Source organism: Canis lupus, chromosome 10, assembly GCF_048164855.1.
Source record: "Canis lupus baileyi chromosome 10, mCanLup2.hap1, whole genome shotgun sequence".
In the NCBI taxonomy this organism is placed as follows: domain Eukaryota; kingdom Metazoa; phylum Chordata; class Mammalia; order Carnivora; family Canidae; genus Canis; species Canis lupus.
This window is the reverse complement of record NC_132847.1, coordinates 49,786,869-49,813,393: the sequence shown is the minus strand read 5'-3', so window position 1 is coordinate 49,813,393 and position 26,525 is coordinate 49,786,869. Positions and strand designations below refer to the sequence as shown.

Sequence of the window (26,525 nt, the reverse complement as noted above, 5' to 3'; positions counted from 1 at the left end):
GTCCTAGGAAGAAGGACCTTATAACATCATAAGAGGTATATGCTAGAATTATCTCCCAGTCCTTCCTAAAGAGATGTTAAAACATTTACTCAGGTAACTGTACAAGGGCAATATAAAGTACCCAAAGGTTTTGAGGATTATGAAACATAAGTCTGATTTGACATTGATACTACTGATGGCCCTTCTCAAATTTGGGACAAATTAGAGCAGGATAATATCTGGAGTTCTAGACAGGGTCTGGTTCACATATGATTACATACTCATTTCCGGAATGCACATACTTGGTAGTTGACACAATCCACCCATTGGGTTCATGGCCTTCAAAGTAAGGGTTTGAAGAGAGCATGTGAAAGCCTCTGAAACTGCTATCTCTGGTCATTATAGTAAGTAAAAATTAATAACGTACCTTCAGGAGATTCTGGAAATGAGGGTCACCTTTAAAGATCTAATGATGTATGGTGGTTATCCTCATTATATCCTCATTTTATTAACAACTCTGGTCCTTCAAAATCAGATGAATACTGGAGTATGACAGCAGCCTACAAACTCAATGAAATAAGCCCTTACCACATCTCCTCCACAGTTGAAGCCACTCTGCTAGATTTAAAATGCCTCAGGCACATAACATGTGGCCACTGATTTGAAAAATGCATTATTTTTTTATTCAGGTCAGAAAAAGAGATGAGAAATTTTGCAATCACATGGAGTTTTATCCCAGAAGTATGATTTTATCCCAGAAGTATGTTAATTATCCAGCTATATGTCATAATAGAGTCTGAAGAGATCTGAACTTTCTGAATATTCTGTAGAACATTATATTGCTCAGCCTCTTTCATGGTATTATGCTTATTAGGTTAGATGAACAAAAAGTGGAGAACTAGATAAGACATATATATTTCAGAAATGAAAGATAATCCTTATGAAAAATCAGTAACCTGCAGCATCGATAAAATTTTTAAGGGTCCAATGATCAGATATGAACTGGAACATCCCTTTCAAAGTATGAGTTAATTTATTATACCTTGAATTTCCTTCCATGAAGACAGAGTATAGTAAATATAATACCCAATAAGGCTTTTAATATTCTGGAGGCAGCATATCCCATATATTGAAATACTATTTCAACACATATACTGGGTCACATGAAAGACTATTGCTTGGGTGGGGCTCATAACAAAAAAGAATCAATGAAAGATAAAGATTGGAAACAAGCTTGATGCAATGAACAATAGGCTAGACAATGAACAATAGGCTGGAAGAAGCAGAGGAACAAATTAGTGACCTAGAAGACAAAATAATGGAAAATAATGAAGCTGAACAAAAGAAAGAAGAATTATGCAACATGAGAACAGACTTAGGGAATTCAGTGACTCCATCACCTGTAATAACATTTATATTATAGGAGTGCTAGGAGAAGAAAAGAGAGAAAATAGGGCAGAAAATTTATTTTAAGAAATAATAACAGAAAGCTTCCTTAATCTGGGGAAGGAAACAGATATCCAGATTCAGAAGCCACAGAGAACATCCATCAAAGTTTCTCAATAGCAAGTCAGAAAAGAGTGACATGATATATTCAAAGTGCCGAATGGGAGATATAAAGAGTTTCCTAGAAAATAAATAAATAAATAAATAAATAAATAAATAAATAAATAAATAAAAAATACAGAACAAAAACAAAAGCAAACTAAAGGAGTCTGTGACCACAAAACCAGCCCTGTAGGAAATATAAAAGGGGACTCTTAGAGTGCAAAAGAGATACCAAAAGTGACACAGACAGGAAAGAATCAGAGAACTCTCCAGAAAAAATGACAAAACAAATAAAATGGAACTAAATACATAATCTGTCAATAATTACTTTGGATGTAAATGGACTGAATGCTCCAGTCAAAAGATAGTGTCAGAGTGAATTAAAAAAAAAAAACAAAAACAAAAACAAAAAACAAAAAACAACCCATTTATACGCTGCCTGAAAGACACTTATTTTATTTATTTATTTTTAAGGATTTATTTGTTTATTTTAGAGAGAGGGAGACAGAGAGAGAGAGAGAGAGAACAAATGATGGAGGGGCAGAGAGCAAGGGAGAGTGCCCTCTCCCTTGTGCAGTGCCCTCTAGACTCTATCCCAGCTAATCCCACTGACCTTTAAAACTCCAGGCTTTAAACCCTGCTGGTTGCAAGAACTCATGAAATTCAGCCCCTCTCTTTTTCTAAGCCAATGACTTTAGGGAAGTGTTCTCCTTATGAGTTTCCTTGTGTGCTCCTCTCTCTCATCCTTTTCCATGATCACAGCTCCCTCCCCACCACAGCAAAAGCAATCCACTTTTCCCCTAAACTACATCTCTATACTTCCTATCTTCCTTGACGTGGCCTCTTCTCTCCCTTTAGTTGTTGAGTTTGTTCTGTCAGCCTTCAGATCAATTTCTGGGATGTTTAGGATGATTTCAAAACTATATTCATTTTTAAAAGTACCCTTGCTTGCTTTTGAGCCCGTTAGAAGACCACAGTCCACCAAATGACAGTGCAGCCAAACCCGTGTCACAAGAATATGCGTGATATTCAAGTGATCATTGCCCAGTTTTCAGTATGAATGAGCAAGTGCAGCAGCCCTGGTGTTAAATAGGCATGATGACTAGGAGCACAGACTGTTTGGCTTGGAGGGTCTAGGTTGTGCCACTGGTTGGGTCACAAATACCAATAAAAATGTTAGCTGATAATGAAAGGGATCTAGAATGAATGGAAAATAATATAAGTTGACACCTCAAGACTAGTGTCAGTGATGGGGTTGTGGTTTTTCTCACCAGCTTTCTTAGTTTCCCACAGGGAGCAAGGAAACTAGAATGTTGTAGATCCTTTTCCTTGATTGTGTATGAAAAAGTGCATCTGAATAATAGAAAGAGAAATGGTCTCTCCAGAACTCCTCGGTGGTTTGGCTTAGGACTTATTTCTCCAGCAGACGTCACATGCTGGCTACTCTATCTACCTAAACCTTATTCCCCCTTCCTTCTGCAGTTATTAATTCCCAATGAATATCCAGCATGCCAAACTTCTCAGTGTCTGCTTACAGAGAACTGACTTATAACACAGTAATGTAGAGATATGTCTAGCATAAGGACTATTCATATCACATCTAGACTTTTGTGATTGGTTTTAGGAAGAACCCTCTATCTAAGCTCTCCAGTGCAGGAGAAATAAGACACATATAACTATTTAAATATAGTTATTAAATTAAGTAAAATTTAGAAAATTCAGTTCTTCAGTCACATTTGCCACATCTCAAGTGCTCCACAACCACATGTCACCAGTGACTGTCATAATGGAAAGAGTATATCTTGAACATTTCCATTTTCATAGACCTGGACTGTTCCATATTGGACAGTACTCATATAGATGATATAAAACATCTGACACAGATTGTGATAGGTACCAACTCAAATAAAAATGGCTAAAAGAATAGATTGTATTTAACCAAAACAAGATAAGCGTCAGGAGAGGCATGTTAAGTCACCATAGGACATGAGTTTTCAGGGACTTAATTATTATCACAGATTTTCTTACTGATTTCATGTCTCTGTCATGTGTTTGTTTATTATCACTAGTGGTGAATATTCTTATCCTTCTGGACGTAGGTACAAATTAGAGGAAACATGATTTCTGTGAATTACAACTTATATTGCCTTGGATATCTCCAATATAAAAATGGTAATAGTCTACATAGTTAATAATTTTGGTAAGTAAAATATCCTATCAAAAGAAGTACCATCACAGATATCACTATCTGCAAGTTTCTATGTTTTATTAAATAAGAAATGTGATTTTTGAGGGATTCATTAAACTGTTAAATTATCTATTAATCACAAGGGCCAAAAATATAATAGAAATAAACCTATGAATTATGTAAAAGAATCTCTTAAGTAATTATTAATTTTCATAAAATATAAATCCTTACAATTTACTTAAGTGTGTATCAAAATGAATTTCCATTTAATGTGTCTGACTGGAAATTTCTTTTATAAAGAGGCTGCAAATACTGTAAGAAATATCTTTAACATTTCATTGCTACAGATGTATGGATAGTCTATCTTTCATAGATGAGGAAGTTAAATGGTGAAGACAAGTGTGACATACACATGTAAGCATATTACATGTCTGTATTTGTTTATTTTTCTAAGAATCATTACTGCAGGGGCACCTGGGAGGCTCAGTAAGTTAAGCATCTGCCTTTGGCTTGGATCATGATCTCAAGGTCTTGGGATAGACCCTTCATTGGGTTCTCTGCTCAGCAGAGGATTCTGCTTCTCCCTTTCCCTCCCCCCACCCCCAGCTTGTGCTCACTCCCCTTCTCTCTCTCAAAAAAAATAAATAAATAAAAAAAAAGAATCATCTTTGCAAAGGGAATTTGGGGTTTAAGTACCACATTTTTCGCTTACAGCAGAATAAAATTTACTTAAACAAGAAAAAAAAATCCACCAAATGAGAAGTTTAAACACATGGCACTGTTAAATATTGCTCTACAATTTTACAACATATTGAAGTTTATTGATTATACCTGAAAATATTTACAACATGATACAATTGTCAAAGCTCTTAGTGACACTGTATAAAAATGAGCCTTACATCATTGATAAATGTTTACTAACTGTTTTCTATTGGATTAGGGCTCAAATTGGGCTTCATAAATAATCCAAGTATTTCACAATAGCATTAATATCTATGAATATCACAAGAATCAGCAAGTATATTTTTGTTTTTTAATTTTGTCTTATTTTTTATTTTTGATCTTCTACTGAAGCCTGATAAATAATGACTTAAAATTAGGATCAGGAATCTTCTAAAAATAGTTGTACTTTTGTGCAAGGCAAAACAATATTGCATTTGATATTTTAAAATGACTGTAACAGCAACAACAAAAAAGACTGCAACAGGTACTTTGAAAGCTGGTTTATCCTCTGCTATTTGATATAATTGTGGGTTAGTTAAACAAGAAAGCAATATATGGACAAATTAGTTGAAGGTAAATAATAATAGTCTTGAAACTTGCAAATGACCTTTGAGTTGTACATGAAAATGTAGATTAAATAATAAAAGTTATTTATTATCCTGAATAAGTTATAAAGTAATCAGTGAATTAAAGCCTTGAAGATCATATTTACAGTTATGTTAATGTTTCCTTTGATTTCAACTTTGGTGGTTATACAATATGCTATGATGATAAGTAATCTATGGTTGTTTGGGGGGATAAAATTATTTAAAAGATGCCCATCAGATTATGGGGAAAATAAGCATTTTTTCTATCTGGTTTACCATAAGCTATGGAATCTAATGTAGGAAAAAAGTCCTTTGACTAAGGGTGATGGCATTTGAAATCTTCAAAAAATGTTTTCAACTGCCTAAAGAACATAAATATACATGGTAATCTAGGAGGAAAAGAACCAAAATTTGAGACATGAAACAGAAGTTTGAGAAAGGGCTTCATGTTTGTAAAAATATAAAAATATATATCATAGGAAATCGCTCTGTGTCTTACATTGTTGGAAATGCCTTATTTATTATATTATTATTATTTGAAGTAATTCTGTGTTGTTGGTATTTTCTTTTCATTTGAAAGGTGATGAACTATCACATAGAAGGTATCAGAGCTAGGACTCTAACTTCAAAACTGTGCGTATTCTCTCCTATCAACTTTAATTTGTATTAAGGAACATACCTTTAGGTTAGATTTACATGTTAGTTTAATATGCTAAGCATATCACATATTTAGGATACATAAAATTAACTTAGGATAATGCTGACAATTGTATTAGAAAGTTAATAATAAAACTACAGTTGTCATGATGATGACAGTTGAGTTACAGTCATAATATCTGTGAAGAATATGCCCTTAAATATCTAAGGTAGAAACAAATTTTTGCAATGGAGCATGTTAAAGGGTTAACTCTGTGAATGCCCAGACTATTTAGAAATGACTTGCATTGATTTGGCTTCTCAGACAGAAAAGTAATCCTCTCCTAAAAGTTTTACCATTAATATACCCTAACTCCCACCAAGAATTACAGTGCCTTAAAAAATTAAATCTACTTTAAATATAATAGATTCTATTTCATTCTAGCAGTGAATAGTCCAGTGGTTACAGGGAATTCAAGGTTTGCATGTTCTTCGCTTATCATAAGCAGACATAGTACAGAGATTACCTGTGAATGGAATAGGGAAGAAAGGGGGGAAAAAAGCAATTGCTGTTCTCCAGTATTTGAACAGACAGTTGCAATTAGCTTTCTAATGAGTTTGAACAGAGCCTAAGAGGAGATAGGAGCTGTGTATTCTATATGTGAGTACAGGATTCTCATAGACGGTCATTCTTTGCTCGGGTTCATTGCTTCTTTCACTATTACAGAAAGTCTTTCTCTTTCCATTTGCATCAAAATGCTCACTCCACTCCAGTGACCTGTCCTTGTTTAGCTTGGATCTAATTTTAATACTTATTTTCCACGACGTTAAAGAGCTGTGCAATTGGACATGGATTGCTTGCCTTGCTTCCCAATAGTTTAACATTAGAAGTAATTTTAAAACTGGAAGAAAAATGCATTTTTAACTCAATTGTATTTTCACATAATGTGCTTAGTTACTCAGGGCTCCATCATTCATATCTTCTATATGTATTAAGAAATAGATGTAGTGAGCATGTAGTTTAGAAAGACAAGTCTCTGAGATAAATTCTGTTCTATAATCTCTTATGAAAACTACTTAGAACAAAGTAATAGATAATCTGTATTGTTCTTCTGTTAAAACAGCAATTGAATTATGCAATTATCAATCTGTTTATTTAATAAAAGCTGTGTAGTTCTCACCAGTCCCTCAAAAATCTTTTTCTCATTCTTTTATTATATTCCAGTTTGGGATTTAAGAAAATTAAAAAAAAAAAAACAACTTAATCTCTCTAACACGAAATCACAAAATGAGGGTGCTTTTCATGTCATTATGTATTGAGAGGTTTCAAATAAAGATTCTGTTTTTACAATTTCCTGCTATTCGAAACAGTTTCTAAAATCTAAGAAAAGAGGCACTAAAACTGAAATAAAAGAAAATCAAACAAGAAAACCCACTAACATTATGTGTCTCACACAGTGCCCTATTCTTGTATACTTAATGTATTTTTTGTTACTTCCTATTATGTATTTTGCTGTTAGAATGATTCATACTATGTACATTAAGCTTTCAGGAAATAAAAATGAATAGGTTTTCTTATAATGAACTGCATTATATTTGAGTGATAAAAGAAGGCTGATATATTGATTCCCATACCCAGCATTTCTTATGACTTCCAAACTTTGACTCTGCAAAACATACTATTTATTTAATTTAGTCTACAATTAGAAATATATCGAACATCAGTAAAACATTTTCATTAATTTTTGGACTCAGGTTTCATTGCAGAATTCTGATACATCATAACACATGCTTAGTCAAGTAATGAATTTCACTAATCTATGTGGTGAAAACATTGAATCTTATAACTGCAGAAGTAGATATCCTTAAATCTTATCCTTAAAAATGTAGATAGCTTTAAATCTGAATATCATAAAAGATTATCTTAGAAATTTCAGCATAGATTAATGCAAAGATTATTAACAGAATAATTTATAAACAAATATAGTTTAAAAGTATGCTCTAAATCCAATTAAAGGAGTCAGTTAACTAACCTATGGTTCATGCATGTAATAAGTTATAATACAGGTATTAAAATATAATAATCACAGAATTTTAAAATACTTTAAAATTTCACATTTAGCTTTATGTTTATATTATTTTTTATTTTTACTTTTAAATAAAGACTTGATAATAAGACACAGTGAACAGACTAAAATCTTTATCTTCCATATGGTTCACATTATACCAGCACTTTTTGTGAATACACATAAACAGACATATACCTATTCACAAATGTTTGAATTGAAATACACCAATATTTTTTTACACTGGAATGTATATCCCTATGTTTGTAGGAGTACAGTTGATTTTTAAAATTGGTTCTTTACTCTTTTTTATATTGTGTACATTTCTTATCAGTGGGTATATATTACTTATATATTACTTTTACTTTAAAAAAGAGTACAAAAATGAGATGGTGAATCAACGAATCAGTTATTTTCATTTAAAGAAAATAAACACTTTGCTTTCATAACAAGCACTTAGAGTCTTACCTTATAAATTAATTTCAGATGAGTAAATTCTCCTGTTGTGCTATTTTGACCTTTCCCAGTACTGATAGGATCAGTGATAACAGAGTGGAAGGCCCCATTTTGCATATTTGATTAAATTTGTATATGTACTTAGGATATGTAGCATGTGTGCCTTGGGTTTGTATTACTCTAATGTGTATGTATTTATACTATACCATAATTTTGATAAAGTGATATGAATTTGATTTTTGATAGAATTGACTTTTGAAAGTTATTTATTTTATTTAGAGTGAACCTGTATTTAGTCAATAAATACATACTGAACAGGTATGCCAAGCTTTGTCCTTAGAGCTAGGAATATAAATAAGAAGAGATTTATCACCTCCTAGTAGTGCTTCCAATATCAAGGGTGTATCTTATACATGAATTCCACTTGATATGTCATTATTGTATTTCTGCACAATCATAGAAGTGTGTGTGAGGTACAGTAGCAAAGCAGAAAAATATATGATTATTCTGAGAAAATGAGAGGTAGGAGTTACTTCTGTGAGGAAAATTTGTAGCTGTCAAAGGTCATTTTGGATAAGTATGGTAAACGAATGTACAAAGAGATGTGAAAAAAATTAAGATAGAATATTAGATATATTTTCTATTATTAAACAATTTACTTTATGCTTCTTTGTTTGCATGTGTATGTGTGTGTTTGAAGTTATGTTTATGGACAATCTCTGTACCCAGAACTGTCAAAAGAAACATTTTATTCACATATAATAGAACATTTAATGCATAAATTTATCCGTATAATTTGGATTAAATTGTTCTAAGTGATTGTAACTTCCAAAGTGAACTCATTCCTGCATTTTTACAATTTCCTTTCATTGGAAAGAAATGATGTAATTATCCTGTATATGTGTAAAACTATGACAAGTAGTAGAAAGCAATTTTCGCAGGTAAAATTATACTCTCAATTATATGTTAGTAGTTATGCAAAGAAACCTGTGTTAATAACATTCATTTCACAAGTGATAGTCTCTGGGTTTGCATTATCCTTGTTTTGTGCCAGAATGAACATTTAAAATTAGTAACACTGATGTATTTATCATTGAAATAACATAAGCATAGGACTAGAACTAGAATTGTATTTATTTCTCATTTACTTATAAGATGATGAAATGTACAAGAAAATTGATAATTAGATTGTTTCTAAAAAGGGAGTAAACAGGAACAAATTGATTTATTCTAGTACTAATTATAAAGAGCACAAGAACAGTAAAATATGTCAAGAGTTTTAAAAACTGATAGCTTAGTAACTATCCAACTTTCCTTTCTGCCTAGCCTCTGGGAACCACCACAGCACTCTTAATTCTATGAATTTGACTATTTTAGGTACCCCTTTCTTTTTAAGTGGGCTCCCAACATGGGGCTTAAAGTCATTACCTTGAGCTCAAGATCTGAGTTGAGATCAACACTGACTGAGGCACATAGGTGCCCCTTTAGATACCTCTTGTAAGTGGAATTGTGTAGTCTTTCTTAGACTAGCATATTTCACTTAGTGAAACATCTTCAAGGTTCATCCATGTTGTGGCATAAAGTAAAATATTTGTCTTTCCTTTTTTCTAAGGCTGCAAAGTTTTCCACTGTGAGTAAATATCACATTTGCTCTATCCATTATCTGTCGATGGACATTTAGGTTCCTTTCACATCTTGGATACTACAATTAGTGCTACAATGAACATGGCAGCATTTATATCTCTTTGAGATTCTGATTTCAGTTCTTTTGGATAAATAACCAGAAGTGGGATTGTTGGGTCATATGGTGCAGTTATGTTTTTAATTCTTTGAGGTACTTCAGTATTGTTTTTCACAGTGACTGCAACGTTTTGCTTAAGATGGATAAGCTCTTGAGATCTGCTGCACAACATTGTACCCATAGTCAACAATAATGTATTGTACATTTAGAAAATAGTTAAGAGGGTAGATCTTTGGTGAAAGATTATGTGTTCTTACCAATATAAAATAAAAATTTAAAACAAAAACAAAAACTTTGGGACGCCTGGGTGGCTCAGTGGTTTTAGCGCCTACCTTTGGGCCAAGGCGTGATCCTGGAGTCTGGGGATCGAGTCCCACATCAGGCTCCCTGCATGGAGCCTGCTTCTCCCTTTGCCTATGTCTCTGCCTCTGTGTGTGTGTGTGTGTGTGTGTGTGTGTGTGTGTTTCATGAATAAATGAATGAAATCTTTAAAAAAAAGAAACCCAAAAGCTTTTGTCAATAAACAAAAATTATTTTAAGATATTGATTGTAGATTAAAAAGCAGGTAGTATAAGTGAACATTTGAGAAATGAAATTGCATTATTTTTAAAAAGCTGTCAGCAATAAGCTGAGTAGCCATCAGTTTGAGGAAGAAAATTTTTCTGGTAGAAATTGGAATTGTAGTAATTATTCCCAATTAGTTAATTTACTAATGTTTATTCTCTGCATAACAGCATTTGCTCTATGTCTAAGCAACATTATGAGAACATTTTTAAAAAATCAACATCTAATGACTTGTATTTTTTAAAGACATAAGGCCACACTTTTTTGTTATAATTTTTATTAAACTATATTTACAGAAAAGCCCCCAATTTATAAGTATATTCTACATGATGATTTATTTTACAAAGTGAACATTTGCATGTAACCAGCATCCAAAGTATTAGCAGCATCCCAGACCATGGCTTTGTATGTCATCCAATTCATGCTACTCTTTTCCTCCAACTTCCCATAACCACTATATTGAGTGCCAATAGCCTGAGTTACTTTTGTGTATATAAAAAAGAAATCGAATTTTAAGTTAAAAAAAAACAGCAAGAATACATTTGGTAGAATTAAAAGATACAAAATCAGTTTAGCGTTCCTGGAATGCTATATATTTGGATAAATATGACATTATATCTGGTACACTTTCATAGAGTGTACCAAAAAGATAATTCTTTAAATTTCCTATGACAATTTTAGTTCAATTTAATATACATAAAAATACTATGCAAACCCATAGGCGAGGACAGATATTGATTCCCATTCATGCATTCTTTCATTCATTAATCAAAACTTAGCAGAAGACTATGCAAGATTGTGTGAGTTAAGAAAACCCAACTAACATTCATTTTCCTGCTCTCAAGAGGCTCAGAGAGAAGTCCAGAATGACAGGTAAATAAATATTTGTAATTTAAAGAATTGAATGCCATTATAGTCCAGGGATATGTTGCAGATGGCAGAACAAAAGAGATAGGTTAGCAACAAAATGAAACATTAAAAACTTTTTCTTTAAAGATACCTCTAGACTAACTTTTTAGATGAAATTAAATTATAAGAGATATTAAGTATTAAAACATATAGTAGATTCTTAGCTTATATGAGTTTTAAGTATTAGATTTAAATAAATGTTAATGCATATGTGTTAAGATAAAAAATACTGCATAGATAAATATGCATAATAACCTTTGTTTTTCCAATTTAAGAAGATTTATAAAGCTCCTGAACTTTTTTGTCAGCTACACCAAAACAAAATTGTATATAATATAAAATATCAGAAAGATTAGTCAATACACAGAAGGAATAAAATAATTGACCATTTTTCCATAAACATTATTTTTTATATTAATTGTTAAGGACAAATAAAATTTTCTGATGAGTGGTTTTCCACTTGAGTAACTGCTGGATTATTAAATGAAGTATAACATGTAAGATGCTCTTTATGAACTTAAAAGACATTGTGTATTTTTATTCCTTTAAAAAATTTTTAATTCTTAATAATTCTATAAATATAAGATCATCTAAAAAAAAAACCAGAAGGAACAGGATGGTAGGTAAAACATAGACAAACCTAAGAAAGTATTTCATATGTTAAAGATATCTGGACCCCCATGTTTATTGCAGCATTATTTACAATATCCAAGACACGGAAGCAACCTAAATGTTCATCACTGGAGGAATGGGTAGAGAGAGTGTGGTATATATCTACAGTGGAATATTATTCAGCCATAAAATGAAGGAAATCTTGCCAGGTGACAGCATGGATATACCTTGAAGATAAGCTAAGTGAAATAAGTCAGAGAGAGAAAGGCAAATGTTGTTTGATCTCACCTATATGTGATTTATTTTACAAAGTGAACATTTGCATATAACCAGCACATGGGAACATGTGGGTTCCCTCCTGAGAACCTTAAGACACTGAAATTTAGGTATAAGACATCGTGCCCCAAATATTATATTCTTATTTGTACTGGATGTTCACCCTTATAGTTTTATCTACACCCCTAACAAAACTCTGCAATAGGTCGCTCTTGTGAACTTGGATGTTCCTTATACTTTGAATGGTCATTAACAGTGTCAATAAAAATATATATTTTCTTAGTTCACCTAAACAGATAGAAACAAAAAAGGAATTCATAGATAAACTGAACAAATTGGTGGTTGCCAGAGGAGAGGATGAGTGGTGGGTGCAATGGGTGAAGGGGGTCAAAAGGTAAAAACTTCCAGTTATAAGATAAATAAGTTCCAGGATATAATGAACAACATGGTGACTATAGTTACTAATACTACATTATATGTCTGAAAATTTCTAAGAGAGATCTTAAAAGTTCTTATCAGAAGGAAAAACAAAATCGAATCTGTCTGTGGTGATGAATGTTGACTAGACTTACTGTGGTGATCATTTGGAATACACACAAATATCAAATCATTCTGTTGTACACCTGAAACTAATACAATGGTAGATGTCAATTATATTTCAATTTTTAAAATCATATTCCAAAGAACTTTTGAAAAATATATGAAAGGAAAAGTTGAAAAAAAAGAAAGAATTTTGCTGAGTCTAAAGTCATGTCTCGACTTGAAAACAGACCAAAAAGAATATTACTATGGAGTTATATTTTAAAAGATTAAAGTATTCCTCCTGAACTAGGGGTGGTGGAAGGGGAGGTGGGTGGGGGGTGGGGGTGAATGGGTGACGGGCACTGAGGGGGGCACTTGACGGGATGAGCACTGGGTGTTATTCTGTATGTTGGCAAATTGAACACCAATAAAAAATAAATTTATTATTTAAAAAACAGTATTCCTCCCTGAAATAAATAAAACTATGGAATTTGAAATGGATGACATCAGCTGGAAAAGATCTTAACATTAAATAGTTGATGAATTGTATTTTGTATTATTTGTGAACTCACATGAATTATCTCCCAGGTTAGCCTTAGTTAAATGTAGATTTTAATAGTGCATAGTGAAGGGCTCTGCACACAGTACTTCCTAAATAAACATGGTTGTTTGAGGGACTTTTGCATAATATGAAAGCAGTTAGTCTTCGGAGTGTAGGCACAAAGGTACAGTAAGATTTTCAGTTGACAGTTGTGTGCACTGGTATCCACCAATATGTACTCACGGAGTGGAATAAGAAGGATCAAATCATCATACATTAAAATGCCAAAGAAGCAGAAAGTAGAAAATGTTGGAAAATGGAGAATATTAGGGAACATACACAGATACTGAGTTGCATGTAATATTTAATCCTTTTTATTCATTGGATGAATTTTCTCTTCAAAAATGTTTGTGTGTGTGTGTGTAACTTCCAATACACATGGGGAGCACTGAGAAGAATATTTCAAAATAGTTCATATACTGACAGTCTCAAATTTAGGTTAAGGGGAAAAGTAATGCACGTGTTTTTACTCATAAATATTCAACATTCTACCATCCAAAATCAAGTACCACTAATTCAATAACACAGGTACAAGGTGGAAACTAGAAAGACAATAATGACTTCTTTGATATGTAGAAATTAGATTCAAGCTTTTGATTCTTAGAAAATATATGTCAGGGGCACCTGGGTGGTTCAGTCAGTTGAGCATCTGCCTTTGGCTCAGGTAATGATCCAGAGGTCCTTGAATCAAGCCCCTGTGGAGCCCTGCATCGAGCCCCTAGTTGGGCTTTCTATTCAGGGAGGAATCCTGTTTGTCCCTCTCCCTCAGCCCCTCCAATTGCTCATGCTCCCTCTCTCTTTCTCTCTCAGATAAATAAATAAAAATCTTAAAAAAATATATATCTTCAGCAATGCACATGAATAAGTAATTACCTTAAGATTATTAATAATCTTACTTTATATTAAAGTCTTACTGATGACATAAGAATAAGTAATGGCCTTAAACTATTAATAATTTCATGTATTAATAATTACCAATTTTATTAATAGCTAATTATTAACAATTTATAATCTGTCTACGTTTTTCTGTATTTACCTATCTACAATTCTCTCTCACTATAAATCTATTTATTTCCAGTGATTACCTTGTCCACTCTCCTTTTAAATCAGTGTCAGTTTTAATTCTTTGATTACTTAAGACAGGTTGGTGAGAGGTAGAACAAGAGAATAATCCACCATGTGTTACAGAAAAATTATTTCTCTCTTTCATCAGTATCAGTTGTTTATATTTTAGTATATGGGTCCTCTGTTGTTTATTCTATTGCAAATATACTTATACATATTGAGACTCATTTTCACTCTCTTCGTGGTATCTTTTACTGAAAGTTTTAAATTTTAATGGAATGTTATCTTTCACTTTGTGGTTATTGTCTTGTTTCACTTGTGTAAGAAAATTAAGAGTAGGAAGGTAGTCTTCTAATGTTTCCTTTTAGAAAACTTATCATGTTTTCATTTGGATCTAATATCAGTTCGGAATTGGTGATGCATGAAGTAAGGTTCATGGTCAAAATTCAAGTTTTCGGGCAGCCTGGGTGCCTCAGCAGTTTAGCATCGCCTTTGGCCCAGGGTGTGATCCTGGAGACCTGGGAGCAAGTCCCATGTCAGGCTCTCTGCATGGAGCCTGCTTCTCCCTCTGCCTGTGTCTCTGCCTCTCTCTCTCTCTCTCTCTGTCTCTGTCTCTCATGAATAAATAAGTCAAGTCTTTAAAAAAAAAAAAAAAATTCATGTTTTCCATTTGAAAAAGACACTAGCACTACAGTCCTATTTTTTTTATCATAAATGAAATAAAATAAAAAATAAAAATTTTCCTAATTTGGTCTACCTTGATTATCTTTATATCACATTATCTTAATTATGCTAACTTTACAATAAATCTTGATATATGGTAATCTAAAGTTTTCAGATTTAGTCTCCATTTTAAATATTGTTTTAGCTATTTTTAGACCATTTTGTTTCCATATAAATTTTGAAATCACCTTCACAGAAAATATGCACTGGTACTTTGACAAGGATTGCATTAAATCTATATATTATTGAGGGAAGGGTATTTAACTACTAATATTTTGTTACCCATACCGTTATGCAAAAGACTTTTTTTTTTACATAAGATAAATAAAGAGATAGACAAATATTAGCAATAATGATTCTGGAAGAGTAAAATGTAAATCAAAAGCTATGAGTGTTAAATAGGGCATAGAAGTTTGAAATAAGGATAAGTTTGATAAGCATACGTGGAGGAACAAGATACAGTTGAGGTCATGGGAGTGGAAAATAAATCTGTGTGGTTATTTAGAAAAATAGAAAAGCACAAGGCCAGGATAGTGAAAGAAACATTTTTGAGTGTCAGGCAGTAGAACAGGGTCCATGAAAAAAGTCAGAAAAAAAGTAAAATGAAACTTGTCCAGAAATACCCATAAACTTGAAATTGTCCTTAAAGAAACACTAACATTAGGATGGAAATGAAGAATGGGGACATGTTTTACCTTGGAAATTGAATGAATAAATAAACAGAGGGGGATTACAAACCATAAAACAAGTTGTTATAACTTTTTTGAATTAGCATTAATTACATGGAGCATGAGGTGCTGGATGAGAAAATGCAGTTCAACAACAGACAGCTAGAGAAAGTGAAATGGACAAGTTTATTAGGCACAGGTCCTGGAGGAAGTACACAGCACCTTTTGAGGAACCATTCCAGGAGGTCAAGGCAGGTTGCAGGCAGAGAGAGATAGGATCTGAGGCACATACCTTTATTGAGGTCTGTGGTTGGGTGGAGTGCTTTTGGGTTCCTGGGCTGACTGGATTGGTCAACTCAAACCAAAGAGAGCAGAGATAAAAGGTGCAAAAGAGGAAGACACTGGGAGGCAGGAGAGACTTGATCACAAGGGCTGTTGGGGAAGTCATATCATGATCTTACATTTGCTTGTGACTTTGCAGTCTCCTCTGCAGGGCATGCTCTTGAGTGAGAGGGCTGGTGTCAGTGTAAGGTCCCTGCAGGCCTTTTGGCCAAACAAAATGAATACTGAGACAGTAATACTATGGAGTTTAGCCAAACTCTCAACACAAGCCATAAGTTTGGGAGCTGGTTATGCAATTTGCAGGACTCAGTCCAAAATAAAAATTTGGGCCCCTTATTTTAAAATCCAAGAAAAATATTGTTAACAATACTACAAAATAAAGCTTTTTTCCCTTTCTTCAGTGATCTCTATCTTTCAAATTGTTGTGCTGCTTTTTACTTGCTGTTTAAAATCATTCAAAGTAATGGAAAATTAAAATTGTAAATAATTAGCATGAATTTTACTGTTCATCCTTATATTGTGGAATTCCAATTTTAAATGCAAATATAAGAGCATTTTGCTTATAATGTGGAATAACCAAATTACACAATTTGTGTTTGGTAGCTCATGCATACAAGTATATTGGAAATGCTGCACAAAACTAACGCAACAGTTTATATTTCACTATGTGATTCATGTAAATTCTACCAACACTCTCTACCTTCAGCACACTGGTGAATAAAGAAGGACAGAATAGAAAAGGAAGTAACTACAAGTTATGTTTACTGTGGCAGACACAGTTACTGTACATATCTCCTCTGCTCATGCTCTTGTTTCACTGTCCCAATAGACTTCACTGACAAACACACAGTTCAAAGATTAAGTTGTTAAGAATTTAAAGATAGTGAAAGCAGAGCATGAAACACAGTGTGAGACATTTCTGAGCCAAGAGCCTGCATAGGTCATGTGTTCATGAAGCTGGCCTGGATACAGTTAGAGTATCTCCATAAATCTGGATGATAGGAGATTCTGAAATGTAGCTGGCTGCCTGACCTACTTTTCATGTACTCAACATTTTATTTACTATACGTGGTCGTAGTTCATTCTATAGCTTCAGTACATTTTTTTTTAAATTTTTCCCAACCCATTTGCTCTATTCATCTAGATTTCACTTGTTTGTTACTGTTTTTGTTTTTTAGTTTGGGCTAACTATAATTAGAGACTACATTTAAATACAATATAGGTGATATATCTTGCTTTCATATTACTTTGAATTTCCAATGCTTTCAATTTGGCTGAAGCCAAAGGAACAAATGTTGACTCTAAGGTGAGTATGCAATCCCAGGTATTTAAGAAGAATCCAGTTTTACCAGTAAATGAGTAAAGAGTTATGCAATTATTATTGTCAGTTACTTTCTCAACAAATGTGGCGATGAAGATTTTGTGAGGCAGGCTTTTATAATCAATTCATTGATGATAACAGCACTTTAAAACTTAGGTGCCTATTTTACAGCTTTTTGAAAGCTGTGCACTAATTTAAGATTTATGAACTTTGCAAGATGCACTTTGCAAGAACATATTTGTCTATTTTTTATACTTCTAGTAAAACTTTATTTGTGCTGAATATAGAAAATAGGTGAAAAATGAGACTGTCTATTTAAAATTGATGCATTTTACTTATCTGCCTTGTAGTTAGACAAAATTATGATCTAGAAACATTGGTTAAAACAACTCATGTATTTACAACAAAAAATAACTTTGATGGAAATTCTTTGTAATGATACACAATGTGAAAGACATTTTTCTTTATTTCTTCTTTTATCTCTTTAAAGTGTTTGGAAACCTGCATGTGAATGTTAGAGTGGAGAATTTATCCTATAATTTTCTCCTAAACTGCTCTTGGTATTCAAATTATTCGTAAGATTTTTTAGAACTGGGCCTTCTTGAGAACTCAAACGGTAATCATAAGACAGAAATACTAGGTAGGCTTTCTCAAGATGAATATTTCTTTCAATTCAGCATCAGTGAAAAACACAGATAGTTTTGTGACGGAAAACCCTTCCAAAGATCTGTTCTTACCACTATATTTTGTTAGGCTTGTTAATTAATAGTGCTTAATAATGATAATCCTTTAATCCACAAACTTTCTGTAATTAAAATAGAATTCATGTTTTCTGGGAAAGTGTATCCCAGTTGGAGTCTCTGGTTGTATATTCTTTTTTTTTTCTCTCCTCGTTTTCATTTTTAGTCAGTATATACTACACACCAACTTTAAAAATTTCTTTGTGGATAGAATGGAAGTAACAACATAGTTTATGATTTAAATAATGAGTTGCCTGTTTGGTTGAACTAATCACTATTTATTTTTTTTTCACTGCTGATTATTTTGGGTCATATAAATGGAAAGCATTTGAATTTTGAAACTATTTAAGTTTTATAAAGAAGTATTACCTACCTTTTTACTTTTACTTATTATTAGATGAATTTATGAAAAAATATTTAGAAAGTCAAATGTTCATTAACATAAAATAAGTGACTTTACCTTTACATTAATGAATAATGGTAAATACACAAAATACATGCTTAAAATATTGTGAACTTGTGATTGAGAAAAACTGACCATGTATCAAATTTATAAAGTCTTTTATTTTTTTATTTTTTTATATAAAGTCTTTTAAAATGGAAGACAGGAAAAATTAGAAATAAGAAAAAAATCATCTAAACATTTCTGAAAAATAGGTACAAATATAATGCTTACATAGTTAAACAAATGCTTAACCATATTGCTCTCAACTTTTTGATAATAAGGTAGAAAAGTGGAAAAATAGGTTATATTTTCTATTATGTTTCAGTTAAATTGTTCTTTAAAACATCTCATTTTCCTCAAATTGCTTTTCTCCATTTTTTTACACATATTGGCTATGGACAAGAAGATAATATGCTAGTAGCTACTACAATTAATGTCTTCTAATAGTCAAATGAGTTCAATAAAAATATAAATAACCAAGTTAAGTCCATTTCTATTTTAGATTAAATTGGGCCTTGATTAGGACGATGACCACAATTATGTCAACCCCATGGTCTGAACCATCCAGTGGGTTGTAGAATAGGATTCCTTAGTATTAGCCTTGAATTCGCATTAGAATTATATCTATAACTTAGAATGAACAAAATTTGTGTGTAAGCTAACATGAGTTTCTATTATAGAAGTAAAAATGTAGATTCTATATGATCTGCCATTCAATTTATCTGTAATATTCAGAAAAGTACCCAATTGCAGTCAATTTCATTATTATGATTTATCACTTTGAGTCACTGCATCATGATTTAAAATATATTTCCAAATGTCTCCACTTCTCAAGGCTTGCTTCTCTTTTTTTAGTCATCTCAAAGCTTTGACAAAAACTAAATTTTCTAAACTATCTTTTTTTTAAAAAAAATTCTATATTAAGAGTGAAGTATATTCTCAGAATCCTTGGATCCCAATTATCCTTACTTGTGAACTGGTGGATATTTTAATACCTATGCTGAAGATATACAAGTTATTCTTATTAAAAATACAACCAAAATGAAAAGAGATGCATATTTATTGAAAGGTATAATAGAAAACAAGTTTTCCATTGCTTTCAAACATTTAAATGATTTAGACTTCTACTTTAATTAGGAATGTATAATGTTGCAAGAGACTTTACCTCTTACCATATAAAGAATCTGGACAAGCTACAGTATTGTAGTTCTTTTTTTTTTTTTTTTTTTTTTGACTTACTAAGGCAACAAATCACAGAGCAAACCTGCACCTATCTGCTAACTCTTCCCCCATTCATTGACTTAGTATATTCTGAAAGTTTCTGCACAGAAGAGCTAAAAACAAACAAACAAAAAACAAAAAACATTGGAAACTTGTAGGAACTTGCTTAAGTGCAAAACAGTGGCCTAATAATGGCTGTATGCAAAGCAGTAAAGGTCTCAGAAATCCCATCAATGCAACTTTGTCCCTAACCAAGCATAAATTAACAGTTTCTGATAGCTGGGGACAAAACAGCAAGAGATGATAAGATATTCTGTGGTCAAAAAGCTGGAATAAGATTAGATAGTGAAGAAAATTCATCTGTGATCCAAAGAGCTGAAAACTGGGTTTTAAAAAATGCAAAAAGCAGAGACTGAGAGGAGAAACACTGATTTCTAGAGTCTTGTTGATATTCAGATCCCAAACACATCTGAAAGGATAGTGATGTATAATCTTGCTACATGTCTAAAGCCAATATAAAAATAAGTCCATCTGAAGATGAAGAAAAACACAAAGTAAGAAAAATACTAATGAAAGTAATTGTTCACCCATACTAGAAGGCTGACAAAAGACAGAATGTCACTTTCTGGAGATAAATATTACTTACTTTGATCTCAGCTGTTCACTTACTTACTTTATTAGCATAAATAAAAAATAATGAGACATGTGAAGAAGCAAGAATATCTAGCACATGGTTAACAAAGGAAACAAACAGTAAGAACAGATACAGAGATAGCTGAGATGTTAATATTAGCAGATAGAGACTTTAAAATAACTATTATAAATCTATCATAGGATTATTTGGAAAAGGAGAATATCATGCATGAATATATGGGGGGGAGGGGAATTGGCACAAATGTAAATGAGAATACAAATGAAAATTCCAGAAAGTGAAATCCGTAATAAAAGGAATAAACCCCATGCCAAGGAATTCAATGGGAAAGGATAGTTGTTTTTCTTTTTATTCTATTTATAAAAATGGTGTTGGAACAACTGGATAAGCAGATGTAAAAGAATGAGGTTGGAACCTCCACACCATATAATAATAAATAATAATAATAAAAAACAAAAATGGGACAGTTATAAAGTTATTAAAGTTTATCATGTTTATAAAGTTATAAAACACTTAAACAAAAGCCAATGAGTACATTTTTATGACTTGAGATTAAGCAAAGCATTTCTAAATACAACACAAAAAGATAAGCAACAAAGGAAAAAAAAAGATAAAGATAAAGTGGACTTCATCAAAATTAAAATATTTTGTGCTGCAAAGATACTAACAATAAAATCATAACAACTCACAGAATTGGGAAAAAAATTCATGAATCTGATATCTGATAAAAGACTTGTATCCAAAACATAAAAAGTACTCTTAGAATTCAGTTATAAAAAGAAAACATGCTAAGTGAAATAAGTCAGTCAGAGAAAGGCCATATGATTTCACTCATAGGTGGAATTTAAGAAACAAAACAGATAAACATAGGGGAAAGGAAGGAAAAATAAAATAGGATGAAAACAGAGAGGGAGGCAAACCATGAAAGACTCTTTTTTAAAAAGATTTTTTATTTATTAATTTGAGAGAGAGGAAAGAGAGAGAGAGAGCATGACTGGGGGAGAGACAGAAGGAGAAGCAGACTCCCCACTGAGCAGGGAGCAGGACAAGGGGCTCAAGGACTTGAGCCAAATGTAGATGCAGAGCCATGTGTGCCCCAAGAGACTCTTAACTATAGGAAACAAACTAAGGGTTCCTGGACAGGAGGTGAACAGGGACATGGGGTAATTGGGTGATGGGCATTACGGAGGACACTTAATGTAATGAGCACTGACGGATCACTAAATTCTACCCCTGAAAATAATAATACACTGTATGCTAAGTAAATTGCATTTAAATAAAAAAAATTAAACAAAATTAAAACATTTGCAAAATGTTAGACATTTCTTCAAAGAAGATATACAGGTTTTTAGTAACCATATAAAAAGATGCTTAATATCTTTAGCTATTGGGAAAATAAAAATAAAAACCATAATGACATGCAACTTTACAACTTCTTTGATGGCTGTACTAAGAAAGATAATAAATAGAGTTAAGAAAAAATAGAAATCCTATACACTGCTGCTAGGAATTAAATGGTGCATCCATTTTAGAAAAATCTTTGGCAGTTACTCAAAAGGTTAAACATTGGATTTCATGCAGTCAGCATATCAACACTTAATTATCCTCCCAAGAAAAATGAAAACATGTCCATATAAAAACTCATCTATGAAAGTTCTTAGGAGCATTATTTATAATAGAAAGTGGAACAATGCAATATAGATACAAAATAAAGAGGTATTGCTACAATGGATTATCAGAACCCGACTCAGGGCTCAGTTTCACAACCCTGAGATCATGACCTGACCCAAAATCAAGGGTCAGACACTTAACTGACTGAGGCACCCAGGCCCCCCAGTCATGAAACGTTTTTAAAAATTTTTTAAAGAATGAAGTGCTAATAAATGCTACAACATGGATGAACCTTGAAAACATCAAGCTAATTGAAAGAAGCCAGCCACAAAAGACCACATATCTTATGAATCCATTTATATAAAATGTTCAGAATAAACATATATACAGAGAAAGAATAAGAGTAGTGGATGCCTATGGTTGTGAGGTAGAAGGGTAATGGGGGGTAGCTGACAATGAGTACATTGTTTCTTAGGAGGTCGATTTAAAAATTTTTGATTATTATGGTTTTACAACTCTGAATATACTAAAAAAAACATTAAAATGTACATGTTTATCCAATCAATTCTATGGTTTGTAGATTATATCTAATCAAGCTTTTAAAAAGGAAAAGGAAGGAACGAAAGAAGGAAAAGATCAGATCTGGCCCAGAGAAGAAAGTCTTAGTAAATGCGTTATCAGTAGGAATTAAACCACACTATGTAATTCATGCCCCAGAGGAGAGAAAAGAGAATAGACCTAAAAATTTTTAACAGATATTTGAAAGTAATTATATTAGTTTTCTGGGTTGCTTTAACAAAGTACTACAGAGTGGGTTGCTTACACAATATACATTTATTTTATCATAATTCTGGATGCTAGAAGTCCAAAATCAAAGTTTTAGCAGGGTTGGTTTCTTCTGAGGCTTCTCTCTTTGTTTTTTTTTTTTTTTAATGTTATTTATTTATTTATTTATTTATTTATTTATTTATTTATTTAGAGAGAATGGCTGGGACACAGGCAGAGGGAGAAGCAGGCTCCATGCAGGGAACCTGACATGGGACTCCATCCCAGATCTTCAGGATCACACCCCAGGCTGTAAGCAGCACTAAATCGCTGTGCCACCGGGGCTGCCCCTCTCTTTGGTTTTTATATGGCTATCTTTTCCCTGTGTCTCTGCACGCCTTTTCCTCTGCGTCTGTGTCCTGATGTCTTTTTCTTATAGGGGCACCAGTCATCTTGTATTAGGGCACACTCTAATGACTGTATCCAAATATAGTAACCTCTGATGTACTAGGAATTAGACCATAAAATATGCCTTTTGTGGGCATACAATTTAGCCCATGACAGTAATTTTTCAAATTTATTAAGGCTACCAACTCAAGAAGCTGGATTCTTAGAGACAGAAATCTTTTTCAAATGTACCTAAACGTATCATAGTCAAAATTCTTAAACTAATAAAGAAAATGATATTAAAAGCAGAGTGGGGAAAATATGATATACCAAGACACCATGATGAGTATCATTATCTTCTTATTAAAAAACAAGGGAGGTCAGAAGAGAATGGTATCATATTTTTCAAATGATGACAGAAAAGTAAATGTCAGTCCAGAATTCCAGATTATTGAAATAGCTAACAATGAAAGTAAGGGAAGTCAGATTATGAAATGCATTAACTCTCCTTCACATACTAGTTATAACACTGGACAAAATATACACAAAACAAAAACCAGGAAAACAACACCCAACTATTTGAAGTTAGTGAAGTATGAAAAAAAATCTTTGGTATGGGATACCTGAAACTCAAATGAAAAGCTTCAGTCTACCTAGGGAGTCAGAAAACAGAGTACAAAACTGTATCTGGAAAGTAAGGGTGGGTAGGGAGGAGGTACTTTAGGAAGGGATATTACAGAGGAAATATCCCCAGAATCTTTATATGAACTAAGTACAGAACTTTGGCTGACCCTTATACTGTTCATGAGTGAAGAAAACTATAAGAAGTATCACAGAAAGTTATAGTCCAAAGGTGGAAAATACTGAGCAGAAGACCCAGAATTAGGAATTTAGATCCAGCCAAGGTAACCACCCATTAAAATGGAAATAAAAGATTTACAGAGGATAATAGCAGTATCTGGACTGTCTACAGCCCACCATATGTTGTATATATGAAAAATTACTAGACGAGTGAAGAAACAGGAACAATGTGATTCCAGGTCCAAAAAACAAAACAAAAAACGAAAAATAGTCAATGAAAACTGTAACAGGCAAGATAAGAAGCAGAATAGTTAGGACTTCATTTCTTTTTGTTACATAGTTTATCAACCTGAGTTTCATTTTGATGTATAATTTATTAGCATGATAAAATATTAAATAATGATTTTACTATTTTGCAAACTCTCAAACTTGGTACAAACTTTACACTAAATTTACGTAAACATTTTAGATGTTTAAGGTCAGAAAGTGTGCTTGTTTGTATTCATTTCTCTATTGAATGCTTCTTTACTTCCAGGATGTTGAGGGCTCATCTTCTGAAACATATACTTTAACTGTAACTTCTAAATCTACTTTATTTAGAACACACAAAGTCATTTTCACAGACTTAACCACTTACAACTTCTTATTTACTTTGAAGCAATTGGAAATGTCCAGTCTTGGAAATGCTTTCAACAGTTAAATTTTGACCTCTTATTACAGGTATTATGAAAGATTAGCTTTTCCTCGTGTTTTCGTATTCCGCATTTACCAGCTTTAGAGGCATCATTTTGTTCTCTAAGTACAAGAGCATAGTCTGCTGTAAGAACATATTTAAGACAATGGATATCAAGCAAGTCCTTAGATGAATCTTTTAGTCTATTCCGAATTATACCATCAATGTAAATGATGGACATTTACTCCCAGCTAAACTGATATTAGTAAAAGAGGCAGTTTCAGAACTATAAGGCTATGTTATTACAGCATTTCTAAAATTTGATCTCATATAAATCCATCACAAAATAATTCTGTCAAGACAATCATGGCACATAGATATTGGATAGTATACATTTGTAAATCAGAAGTTTCCAAGAATGGGAGTTGCATGAGAGAAATAGAGTAAGATAGGCTGAAAAAACAGAAACCTAGAGTCCAACCTCACTGTTATGAATTAAATCTGCTTGTGTATGGACCTCCAGTTTTGGAATATGCTCATGAGCCTGCAACATATCTGAATACTCCTTAATCAAGTCCATTCTTTGAGTTTTAGAAAACTGTTTTGTGTTTTTCCCTGTAAATCAATGAAAGTAGACAACCATAAAATCATAAAATCACAAAGGAACAAAATGAGCTTAATCACCTACTTTTACAAAATAGGAAACCAAAGTAATGGAATAGATTTTTAAAGATAAAATTATATGGATATATACATCCACAAAACAAGTATATTTTGAAAACTGAGTTCTTGTTTCATTCTTCTGCACGTGGCTGTCCAATTTTCCCAGCACCATTTATTGAAGAGACTGTTTTCTTACACCATACATAAAGAGAAACTCAAAATGAATGAAAGATCTAAATGTGAGACAAGAACCCATCAAAGTCCTAGAGAAGACCACAGGCAACACCCTTTTTGAACTTGGCCACAGCAACTTCTTATTTTTTTTTTATTTTTTTTAAGATTTATTATTTATTTATTTATTTCTGATAGACATAGATGGAGAGAGAGAGAGAGAGGCAGAGACACAGGCAGAGGGAGAAGCAGGCTCCATGCCAGGAGCCCGACGTGGGACTCGATCCCGGGACTCCAGGATCGCGCCCTGGGCCAAAGGCAGGCACTAAACCGCTGAGCCACCCAGGGATCCCGGCCACAGCAACTTCTTCCAAGATACATCCATAAAGGCAAGGGAAACAAAAGCAAAAATGAATATTGGGACTTCATCAAGATAAGAAGCTTCTGCACAGCAAAAGAAACAGTCAACAAAACTAAAAGACAACCTACAGAATGGGGAAAGATATTTGCAAATGACCTATCAGATAAAGTGCTAGTATCCAAGATCTATAAAAAACTTATTAAACTCAACAGCAAAGAAACAAACAATCCAATCATGAAATGGGCAAAAGACATGAACAGACATTTCACAGAGGAAGACATAGACATGGCCAACACGCACATGAGAAAATGCTCCGCATCACTTGCCATCAGGGAAATACAAATCAAAACCACAATGAGATACCACCTCACACCAGTAAGAAAGATGAAAATTAACAAGACAGGAAGCAACAAATGTTGGAGAGGATGTGGAGAAAGGGGAACCTTCTTGCTCTGTTGGTAGGAATGTGAACTGGTGCAGCCACTCTGGAAAACGGTGTGGAGGTTCC

The 26,525-nt window shown here is 32.9% G+C and overlaps 1 pseudogene; it reads left to right on the top strand.

The window, feature by feature from the left end:
- Window positions 1-903: 903 nt before the first annotated feature.
- The window catches only part of LOC140641037 (chorion-specific transcription factor GCMa pseudogene), a 70,487-nt pseudogene continuing 44,865 nt past the window's right edge, over window positions 904-26,525 (top strand).